The sequence below is a fragment of the Chelonoidis abingdonii genome, chromosome 25 (genome assembly GCF_003597395.2).
Source record: "Chelonoidis abingdonii isolate Lonesome George chromosome 25, CheloAbing_2.0, whole genome shotgun sequence".
Taxonomy (NCBI): domain Eukaryota; kingdom Metazoa; phylum Chordata; order Testudines; family Testudinidae; genus Chelonoidis; species Chelonoidis abingdonii.
In genome coordinates, this window is record NC_133793.1 from 18,153,634 (window position 1) to 18,164,725 (window position 11,092).

An 11,092-nucleotide genomic window follows, 5' to 3' on the forward strand; every position below is an offset into this window, starting at 1 on the left:
TCACTCCTCTGATGGTTAGAAACCTTCATCTAATTTGACACCTGAACTTGCTGATGGTCAGTTTATATCCATTTGTTTTAAGATCAACATTGGCCCTTAAAGACCTCCTCTCCCTTCCTGATGTATTTATAGAGAGTAATCATATTTCTCCTCAGCCTTCATTTGGTTAGGCTAAACAAGTCAAGCTTCTTATGTCTTCTCTCATAAGGAAGGGTCTCCATTCTTCTGATCATCCTAGTAGCCCTTCTCTGTACCAGTTCCAGTCTGAATTCATCTTTCTTAAACATGGGTGACCAGGATTGCACACAGTATTCCAGATGAGGTCTCATCTGTGCCCTGTATAATGGCAATTACACTTCCCTCTCTGTCCTGGAAATACTTCTCGTGATGCATCCTAGGATTGTATTAGCCTTTTCCATGGCCACATCATATTGATGGGTCATAGTTATTCTGTGATTGACAAGTACACCCAGGTCTTTCTCCTATTCTGTCACTTCCAACTGATATGTCCACAACTGTTAGTCCCTAAGTGCATGACTTTGCACTTTATGTTATTAAATTTCATCCCTATTTCTATTACTCTATTACTCTATCTCCATATTTGGCATTCAAGGTCATCCAATCTTCTTGTATGATATTATTGATGTCAAAATCTCATTCTCCCACCCTTTTATAAATCAATGGGATCACACATGAATGGATAGAGTCTGCAATTGTCCAACTTGTCCGAAGACATGTGCTTTGTATTACAGCTGTAAGGAACAGTGGGTTAATTTGGCTGCTAGTCTAGAAAAGATGCCTTTCAAAAGAATAACTCAAATTTTATGAGGAATTTGTTTAACTTGGATTACGAGGGCCTTATCTGCTTACAGTCAAGTCAAAGGCAGTTTGGCCATCAAATTGAATCTATTTATGATAAGATTTTCAATAGAACTGTAGTGAATTAAGGACACACGTTATAAAAAGTCAATGGTGAGTTGGGTGGCTTATTCTGAAAAATTACTCAAAGTGCTTTTCTATCCCTTGCCATGGCAGCATTTGAGCAATTTCAAAATATTAGTGATTGTATCACAACACCCTCTGAGTTCTGGAAATAATATTATCTTCATTTTCAGTACTGGGAACTAAGGGGCAGAAATATCAAAGCTGAGAGTTTTCACAAGAGCTTACTGGTTAGACCCCTGATTTTAATGATATTTAGGATCAATTTACAGTATTTAGGCACTTAGAATTAACGATATTGATCAGAATGGTTCCTTCTGGTCTTGGAATCTAGGAATCTAGGAGCCTAGTGAGATTTTGCAAAAGCATCTAGATGTCTAACACTCATTGAAATCAATGAGATTTTGGTGCCTTGGCACTTTTGAAAATTCCACTAGGCACAGAAATACCTTCAAAAATCTGGTCCTTGGTGACTAAATCCTACTGAAATTCAATGGAGTTGAGTGCCCAATTCCCTTTGGCTGTTTTGAAAATCCTAGCCCAAGTGATTGGGCCAAGGTCTCACAGGGAGTCTGTGGCAGAGCTGGAAAATGAACATTGATCTGCCGAGTCTGAGACCATCCTCCCTCTTTTCATGAAGTCCATCATTGCATCTTCTTCATTTGCCTCTTTAATAATTATCTCACATCTTTTCCAAAGGATTTAACAGCCATGGCGCCAGTGAGAGAGTGGAACCGCACAGCAGTCATGGAATTCATCCTGCTAGGGTTTGGAAATGGTCCAGGATGCCAGATGATCTCCTCTGTCTTGTTTCTGGTGATTTACACAGTAACTGTGTTGGGAAACACCATCCTGGTCCTCATCATTAGAGTCAACTCTTGTCTTCACACCCCCATGTACTCCTTCCTCATGAACCTGTCACTCTTAGACCTCTGCTACTCCACCATCATTGCCCCCAGAGCCATAACAAGCTTCCTATCAGGGAGCAAAGCCATTTCCTATAACGGATGTGCCACCCAATTCTTCATCTTGTGTCTCTTTCTCACCACCGAAGCGTTCCTCCTGGCAGCGATGGCGTTTGATTGATACACCGCCATCTGCAAGCCGCTCCTGTATCCCATCACCATGTCCAAGTGGGTTTACGTTCAGATGGTGGCAGGGTCGTATATCTGTGGCTGTGTGAATGCCATGGTGCAAACAGACTTTACCTTTACGCTGCACTAATTTGGGCGTAACAAGATCGATCATTTCTTCTGTGACAGCCCTCCCTTGTTCAGTCTCTCCTGCAGTGACACGTACGTCAATAATCTTGTGATGTTTACCTTATGTGGCCTCATCTTAGCAAGCACTGCCCTGATTGTGCTCCTCTCCTACATCTACATCATCTCCACTGTCCTCCGGATTCGGTCTGCTGAGGGGAGGCACAGAGCCTTCTCCACCTGCACCTCCCACATGTTGGTTGTGACTTTATTTTATGGGACTGTAGGGAGGTGCCCTGGCTCCCCACCACGCCTGAGAGGAACGAGCCAGAACAGGTGCCTCAGTGGGCGGAGCCACCGCCGCCTGTCCCCGCCCTCCAGAATTCAAGAGGCGGGACAGGAAGTATAAAAGCCCAGCCTCAGTTCTCAGTTGGCTGCAGACTGCCGGAGAGGAAAGATGCTGGTGCCTGAGCTCCCGCTGGGCCCAGCCTGCCCCGTGCTCACTACCTGGAGGACTGCTGACCTGACTGCCTTGTACCCAGTACCTGGAGGAATGCTGGCCCGAGCTTTCCCGTGCCTGGTATCCGGAAGAGGGGCCAGAGCCTTCCTACGCCCGGTATCCCGAGGAGCTGCCTGAGCTTTGCACCGCCTGGTATCCTGAGGAGCTGCCTGAGCTTCCCCGTGCCTGGTATCCGGAGGAGTGGCCAGAGCCTTCCTACGCCTGGTATGCAGAGGAGCTGCCTGAGCTTTGCACCGCCTGGTATCCTGAGGAACCCATGGTCTGGGACCCGCCGGACGACACCGGCGAACGACAGCTATCTAGAGAGGGGGAGATTGGAAGTGGCCTGGGGGGAAGCCAACCCCAGTCTGGCTCCAGGGGACCCCAAACCAATGTCAGTGCGTTGCAGCCAGGATTCCCCACTGACTGCAGCGAACCCTTGCCGCTGCTTGGGCCCCGGGCTGGGACGCAGTGGAGTGGGAGGGCCTATGTCCCCCTCGCCACCCTTCCAAGGTGGCAGACTCCCCATCCCCCTGGCCTGAGGAGGCCTTTGCTATAGACTTATGGTTTAAAATGTTGCTCAGCCCCTGCCTGAGAGTCTGAGCTCTGTACCAGTTGGTTGCCCGCCCTGAGCCAGGACCTGGGCTTTATAGACTCATTGTTTTGAACTGCTGCTCAGCCCCGTGCTGAAGGAGCTGAGCTTGAACTGCTTATTGCCCTGCCCTGCTCCAGGGCCGGGCTTAGAGACTCTGTGTCTGCTCCGCCTGCTGTGAGGCCTGAGCCTGAACTGTGTGCTGCCCCGCCCTGCCCAAGGGCCTGGGTTTATAGACTACTGACTTGTTGACTTCAGCTCTGCTGAAAGGTCTGAGCCTGGACTGCTTACCGCCCCGCCCTGCCCAAGGGCCGGGCTGATATCCTGTGTTTGCTCAGCCTGCTGAAAGGCCTGAGCGCTGAACTGCTTACTGCCCCACCCTGACACAGGGCCTGGGCTCCTAGAGACCATTTGCTTGCTCAGCCCCTGCTGAAGGGCCTGAGCACTGACTGCTTACTGCCCCGCCCTGCTTCAGGGCCGGGCTAATAGATTCCGTGCTTACCCAGCCCCTGCTGAAGGGCCGGGACTCTGCCTTGTTTAGAGACTATTTGTTTGCTCAGCTCCTGCTGAGGGGTCTAGGCTCTGGACAGATTGCTGCTTGTAGCGAGGCACCTTGGCTCCCCGCTGCACCTGAGAGGGAAGAGCCCCAGCACCGGACCCTTACACGGACCATTGCTTTCATGTACGCCCAGCCCACTTGGTTATCTTCTCTGTACCCAAGGAAAGCAGTATCTGTGTTTTACACCTTTGTCACCCCCATGTTGAATCCCTTCATCTACAGCCTTAGGAACAAGGATGTTAAAGAAGATTTGAGAAGGACAGTGGGCCACAAATCCTTGACAAAATGAACTTTGCATTTCAATATAGAGACAGAACACGGTCTCAGCATTCTTTTTAATTTGCACAAAAAACTGGAGCAACAAGAAAAAACTACAAAATTATGACAAACTGTTTCATTGTTTTTCTTTCTTATCTGGCTATAAACCAATGAGTTTTTAAGACATGTGGGTGGACATCTAGTACAACTCATCTGTCTGTCCATCTTTTTTTCTCTGACTGTCACTATCACTTCTCTCTCTAGTTAACACTCTAATCACACTTGGGCATGCTGGTGGCTCAGGAGATCATTCAGACATGGAGACTAACAGAATTCTAAAATGTCTTTATCATTTGTAACAACCTTCATGCTTGAGGACATGAGCCAACCACTGACTGCCTGGGCTAGGACGAAATTTTCCTCACAGTTTAGCTTATAATTTTCCTTTCTCTGAAGCAGCTGATACTGGCTACCACTGGAGACAGGTGCCTGGACTAGAAGAACCACAGGGCTGATGCTGCATGGCAATTTCTCTGTTAGGTGACAATATAGAATGTTAAAAAGAATAAAGTATTTCCATAGACTTCAAATCTTTGTGTATGTTTTTACATTCCTATATCTGTAGAATAGATAAGAGCCATCTCCAAATCCTTGGGGAGCTGAAATCAGTGTGCTCTACAAAAGGATTTAGGCATCTAACTGCTACTTTAGGTGCCTAAATCCAACATTTCAGTGCCACTGAGCTCTGCAAAACCCCTGTCGCTTAACCTTGTAGACCTTTAAAATCCCTAGGTGCCTGATTTTCCAACATTCAAGTCCCCAAGGCTCTTTAGTTTCTGCCAGTCAGCATGTACACAGCCACCTTGGTGTAAGTGCCTGGGTGTCTATCTGATCCCTAAGCCCCAATGGGGTCCTCAGAGCAGGCGTGGCACCACCTGCCTAGCCTGTGGGGATTGATCTGGTAGGTGGTCTCAGAGCACACCTAAACAGACACAAAATGATGTGGGGGGGCAGGCAGGTGAGGCCTCCCTTATAACTTTTATTTCCTGGGGTGAAGCACTCACTTGGGATGTAGAAAACCTGAGTTCAGTTCCCCTCCCTGTGTGATGTGCGGTTGGTATTTGGACTTGGATTTCTAGCCTCCTGGGTGAGAGCCCTAACCCTGGGCTATGGGACATTGTAGGCTGAATGTCTCTCAATCTCTCCTGTAGAAGCTGTTCCACTTTGATTGAAATAATTAAATATACACCGAGCAACAAAGGGAGTGAGAATGAGTCTATTGTGCAGCAGTTTGGGCATCCAACAGAGAGATGCTATTGGGCAAACCCTTCCTCCTATCAGGCAGAAGGGGGAAACTGAACTGGATTTATCCATAGCCTGGCTTGCTCCACTAACCACTTGACTGAAGGGGAGGCCTCCCAGACCCCCCATCCCCAGTAGTCATGAAACCCCTGCTCAGTAGCTGAATCCTTTAGGCCCCTAAACTCACTCAGTGCCTAAATTCTCAGTGTAAATGTTCCCTAGGTGTCTATGTTTCTGCCTCTGGACATGTGCGCTGCAGCATCACTTGGGGATCTGGACACCTATCATCCACTTGAGCCCCAGCACAAATTCCAAGGCTGGGAGAAGGTGAGTGTTCCTCTGCCTACCTTGCTTGCAGGGCCTGATCTGGTAGGATGTATTCATAAATCCACATAAAAAAGCAGGGGAGGGGCAGGGCCTCCCTCATAACCTTTAGCCTAGTGCTTAGGACACCTTTAGTTCTAACCCCATGTACCCTGATGGGGAGAAGGAAGCTGAACAGAAATCTGCTACCTCTCAGATGAGGGACTGAACCACTGAGCTATAAGGTATTCAGATCTGGAGCTCCCTCAGTCTTTCCTGTTGAAGCCATTCAGCTTTGGAGGAATAGAAAGAATAATGGGGGGCGGGGAAGAGAGAGACTGCATGAGAATGACTCTATATCATGGTGGTTAGGCCCCTTACCCTGAATATAGAAGATCTTGGATCTGCCCCCCCCACAGTGATGCTTTAATTATTTATTCAAAGTGGGACTACAGCAATGGGAGAGATTGAGGGGGCTCCACATGAGAACATCCCATTGCCCAGTGGTTAGAGCCTTACATGGGACATGGCAGAGCCCTGTTCAGCCCACTTCTGTCCCTCAGGAAGATGGGGGATTTGAACCCGTGGTCTCCTAGGTGAGCACACAGACCACTGGGCTAAAAGCAACAAGGGAGAGAATTTTACAGTGCCTAAATCCCTTCATGAGTCAAGCCCCAAATGACTTCCATGGAGTTTCATTGATTTACACCAGCTGAGGGGATCTGGTTTTTGCAATATCTCAGATGCCATGGTAACTGCTGGAAAATGGTCAACAATGTGACCCCCCCTATCAGGTTGTGGTCACTGCAGGCTAGATCCACAAAGGGAACTTAGTCTTAGGCTGGGCCAGAGGGAGATGTCTCCCTCTGCTCTGCTGTGAATCAAGAGTAACTCCTCTGAAGTCAAAGTAGTGTGATGGGGCAAGGCAAGCTGTCTTTCTTAAGCGTGTCTTGTGGTCGGGAATACAACTGAGCGAGGACACGCTTTTGTCAGATCCGAGTGGCTATGTTTCACCACCCTATCGGGCGACTTTACCCCGTCGGTCCAACCATTCGTCGATGGGTGGTCTGGGGTACGCATCGAATTGGGGTATACTTCATCCAGATCCGCGAAAAGTCATTACAGAATCTCATGGTGCCATCAGGTTTGGGCACTAGAAACTATGTGCTGCACCACTGACTGTAAGGATTCTTCAATAACGCCTAATTCTAAGCTTTTCTTTACTTCAGCCCTGATTCCTCATCTTTTGGCTGCTGGGATTCGGTAGGGTCTCAGTGTTACCTTGGCTTTTCGGGATCAAGTTTTATATGGTGATAGGTCTCAGACCCGTCCGCCCCGGTTTTGTTAGAGAACACATCTCGATTCTATTATCATGTCCGGCTTACCTCAACCTTTCGATTTGGCGTCAAGTCGGGTGATATCCTCACTTGCCCTCGTGTAAGTATCCATTCTGGGAAGGGTCTTCCTGGGGACTAAGCATGCCTCTTGATCATGCCAAGGTTTTAGAAGATTGATGTGGTAATTTTGGCTGCAGGTTTCCTGCCGGCCTGGCTGCCGCACCGTTATAGTTTACGCTCTCCATGGCTTCAACACTTCATAGGGTCCCTGCGACTGACCAACAGCTTGGCTTTTCTGCTGTTGGTACTGACCAGTTACCTGATCCAACTAGCTAGAACCATCACTTTGCTTTTATAGATGCGGTTCAGATTGCGTTCCGTGTTTTATTCATACGAGGTCAACGAAATGAGTACTTCGAGCTTAGTCCGATCCGCTCATACCTGTATCCGCTGCGGACTCATGTTTGTTTAGTTGTGGCGGGTCTTTCCATTTCTTGGCTATTCCAATTGCGGTTGGCGTCATATAGTATGGGATCGATATGCTGGTCATGTGTTACCAAGCTGTCTTGAACGTGTAAACTCGGTGTGATCATAGTAGTCACTTCGGGCTTGTTGTGCAGGACTTGCCTCTTTCGGTTGGATTCAAGGCTGCCCAGCGATATCATGAGTGAATGCAGACGGAGGCAGGACTACGGGATCACCATGTGGGCATAGCAGTTCAGTCTCATCGCCTGCTCACTACTTTGCACTGATCATGGCGACTGTGAGGTCCTATTGAAACTTTCAAGCATCTGTTTGTGGGCGATGGTAACAGAGGTCGAGGGCTGTACCATGGAGCATGAAATGGCAAGATCTCTTCATCAACTTGGACACGAAAGTGTCCCTTGATCAGATCAGTAATCTCCTTGGGTAGCGCCAACCCGGGAAAAGACTGTAGTAGCCCTTAGCTTATCGTTGGGCTGGCTGTCTGCATAGGGAGGGCTGTGGTCATTCTGGGTGACTATGCATAGTCTATACATACACAGAGCCAAACAGTTGTGGCCCCGCGAGCTGTCTTCTCCCAGGGGCCCAATCAGATCCATGGCTATGCGTTCAAATGGTATCCGTTATTGGAAGAGGTTATCCAAAGGGGCCCACAAAAAGTGTGGGCGAGGGCTATGTAGCTTGATACTGGCCAAGGGAGGCCCGCAGAATCAGCCTGCTATCTTCATGTACCCCTGGACCAGAAGAACTCCGCAGGATACTGCTCTGGGTTTTCTCTACGCCGGCTAGTGTCCTCCAAACAGGTGACTGTGGGTGATGCGTCAAATATGGCTTTTTTGATGTTTGTTGGCACATAGAAGTTGATGTTATCGCCTGCTCCATGCATTTGCACACAATTTGTAAACAGGTAGATACGTTCTTCACTATAAGTAGGGGCGCTGGAGCCTTACACCACGCGGACCTTGTGCGCCAATTCCCACTTAACTCGCCTTCCTCTATAACTCACGCTAACCTCATTTCATCATGGAACGTCTAAGTAGTGCGAACGTCTCGCAATTAAGGTATGCTCCGATCAAGACCGACCTGGTTAAAAGAGCTCTTACTCTGTCTAGGCCAACTTATGAGCAGGCTTGCCTGTGGCTTCTCCGAGGGAGTGACAAGACTCTGTTTCCTTCCAACGGGCTCATGACCGTCATGGTGGGGTGCCGTCCAGCGCGGGTGTCTAAGGGCGCACCTCGGCTTCTTGCGGGGCCTGGGCCGTGGTTGGACAGTTTTGCGTATCATGATGGCAGAACTCATAAGATCCAATAAAGTTTTTTTAAAGGCGGAATTGTGAGGAATCCTTCTGAATCTGTGTTTTGTGATTTCGAATCCTTTACTCTCACGCCCGAGTCTCACACATTGGACTTGGCGCCCACTGGAGGGCAGGGGCATTTTTGGGCATGTTCTTCCCAATAGCGCCACCACTTTCGCGTTCACAGACATTAAGTGCCGTCTTTTCAATTCCTGATTTTTTTAATTCTATTAACTGTCCCCTGGCGAGAGGTGCCCTTGGCCAAGGGCCTTAGAGAAAAAGGAAGTATAGGTATTTGAGAAATGTAACACGCTTGAGAAATAGAGAATCTAGATATGTACCATTGATTCACATATCTGGAGATATACCCGATAGGGGCGCAAGCCATATTCTTTTGTATTAATATCCACGCTTGCTTGTAGTGCAACAGTAGAGTCCAACGCAGCATATGGAGCTTACGCTCCATCCTCTCCGAAGGGCAGTAATTTATCGAAGACAAGCACCAGCGATAGCCCCTCCCCCTCCCAAAGAAGAAAACATACAGGTACTATGACCCGCGCGGAGGTTTATAGAGTATTACTTACGGCACCACTCACAGCTGTACAATCTGTCTAAGGAAGGGCCGAATCCCAACCCATGATTGGCTCAGCAATCCTCCTATTTCTCAAGCCACACACGAGGCGAAGACAAAAGGCATCGCGGAGGCGAGAGTAAATGGACTACTAATGGAACCCATAGCAACGACGCCATTAGAGTGCGAGTCTGCCCTCACGTCTCTCCTATTGGGAGTCTTGGTAAGTCGCAGAGCTTGCTATCTTTCTACTGCCCAAAAGCATTGATCATCGGCCGGCCCACAGTAATAAGGAGCGCAGAATCCGGATCGTTTCTGACCTAAACCCATTTGGAGATCTGGTGGCAATGCCCTCATGTACCAGTCGATGACCAGAACCTCTAGTATCTCTTCCGGACTCGGGACTCTGGTTTGCAACCACTTCGTGCAAGATGTAGAGTCCATACAGTTGGACCGCGGGTTTTGTCTTCCTGGTACCTCCACTATGATATCTGCTGGGCCCGCACTTGCAGTCGTTACCCAAGATCTGACCAGGATCTATGCTTTCAGACTGGGGGTAGTTCTGCTGCGCCTCTTCAGGCAGATCATAGTAGGCCGTCTGGCTCCCCTTCCCCCACACAGGAAATGGGGCAGGATGCCCAGATCACTGAATCTCTAGGCCAGCCTCCATAGGCTGTCCTCAAAGGCCAGAGGTATGCCCTCTACATCATTCCTCCCTGTCATTTCTGCAGGCCAGTGGGACTGGCTGTATGAGCCACGTCCCATCATGGCCTATGGCAGCTCTGTAAGAGTCTTTTACCTGGTTTACATTTAACCCGCAAACATAGCTTCGGTCTTGGAAGCCTGGATCCATCAGCAGGCGATAGTTTCTTGCTGCGCGGCATTGCTCCTGTTGGGCGCGCCTGGACCATGGGTAGCCTCCTGCTGCACTGCTGGGCTTGTATCAGTGCCCGCACTACGCTCATTCCATTTGTTTGCTGAAAAAAATAACCCTCTCTTATTAATTTTTTTTTTAAAATCACCCTCCTCTTTTTTTCCGCCGCACTGTGCACACCAAAGATCCCACCCTGACACAGTTGTAACAACGTTTCTCCTCTAACCTTGGTGGGTCTCTGCGCTTATTGGCCGGCATTTGTTCACCTCAGTGATCTTTCCCTCTTGTGAACCACAGTCTGGTCAGCTCTCCTGTGGTCTGATCAGGAGTTGGGAGTGTTGGGGGAACCTGGGCCTGCCCTCTACTACCGGTTCCAGCCCAGGGCCCTGTGGATCACAGCTGTCTATAGTGCCTCCTGTGAACAGCTGCGCAGCTACAACTCCCTGAGCTTAACTTACTCTGGAGCCTCCCTCCGCATACCACCTTCTTTATCCCATAACAGGACCTCTACTCGTGTCTGATAACGCTTGTCCTCTTTCAGATCCTCCAGCCATGTTACACTCTCTCAACTTCTCTCGGCTCTTGCTTCTCTTCAGACTCCCTCACACTGCGCGCTTCTTCTTAACTGCTGCCTCCTGCCTACTGGAGTTGACTCTCTCTTTTAAACCCCAGGTGCCCTGATTAGCCTGCCTTGATGGCTGCAGGTGTTCTAATTAAAGTAGCTAGCTGCTACTGCCTTTAGAAAGATCTTAATTGGCTCCAGTGCCTTGATTAACGCTGGAGTAAACTTCCATTTGGCTACCGGGTCACTAGGGATTTGTTTAGCCTGGGGCCTAACATACCTGTTTCTCTGAGTACTTTGCTGAAGCCATCTGGCCT

At 48.9% G+C, this 11,092-nt stretch overlaps 1 pseudogene; it reads left to right on the forward strand.

Annotated features, from left to right (window-relative positions):
* Nucleotides 1–1,650: 1,650 nt before the first annotated feature.
* Nucleotides 1,651–4,080, forward strand: LOC116833448 (olfactory receptor OR9H1-like; annotated as a pseudogene).
* The last annotated feature ends 7,012 nt before the right edge of the window (nucleotides 4,081–11,092 follow it).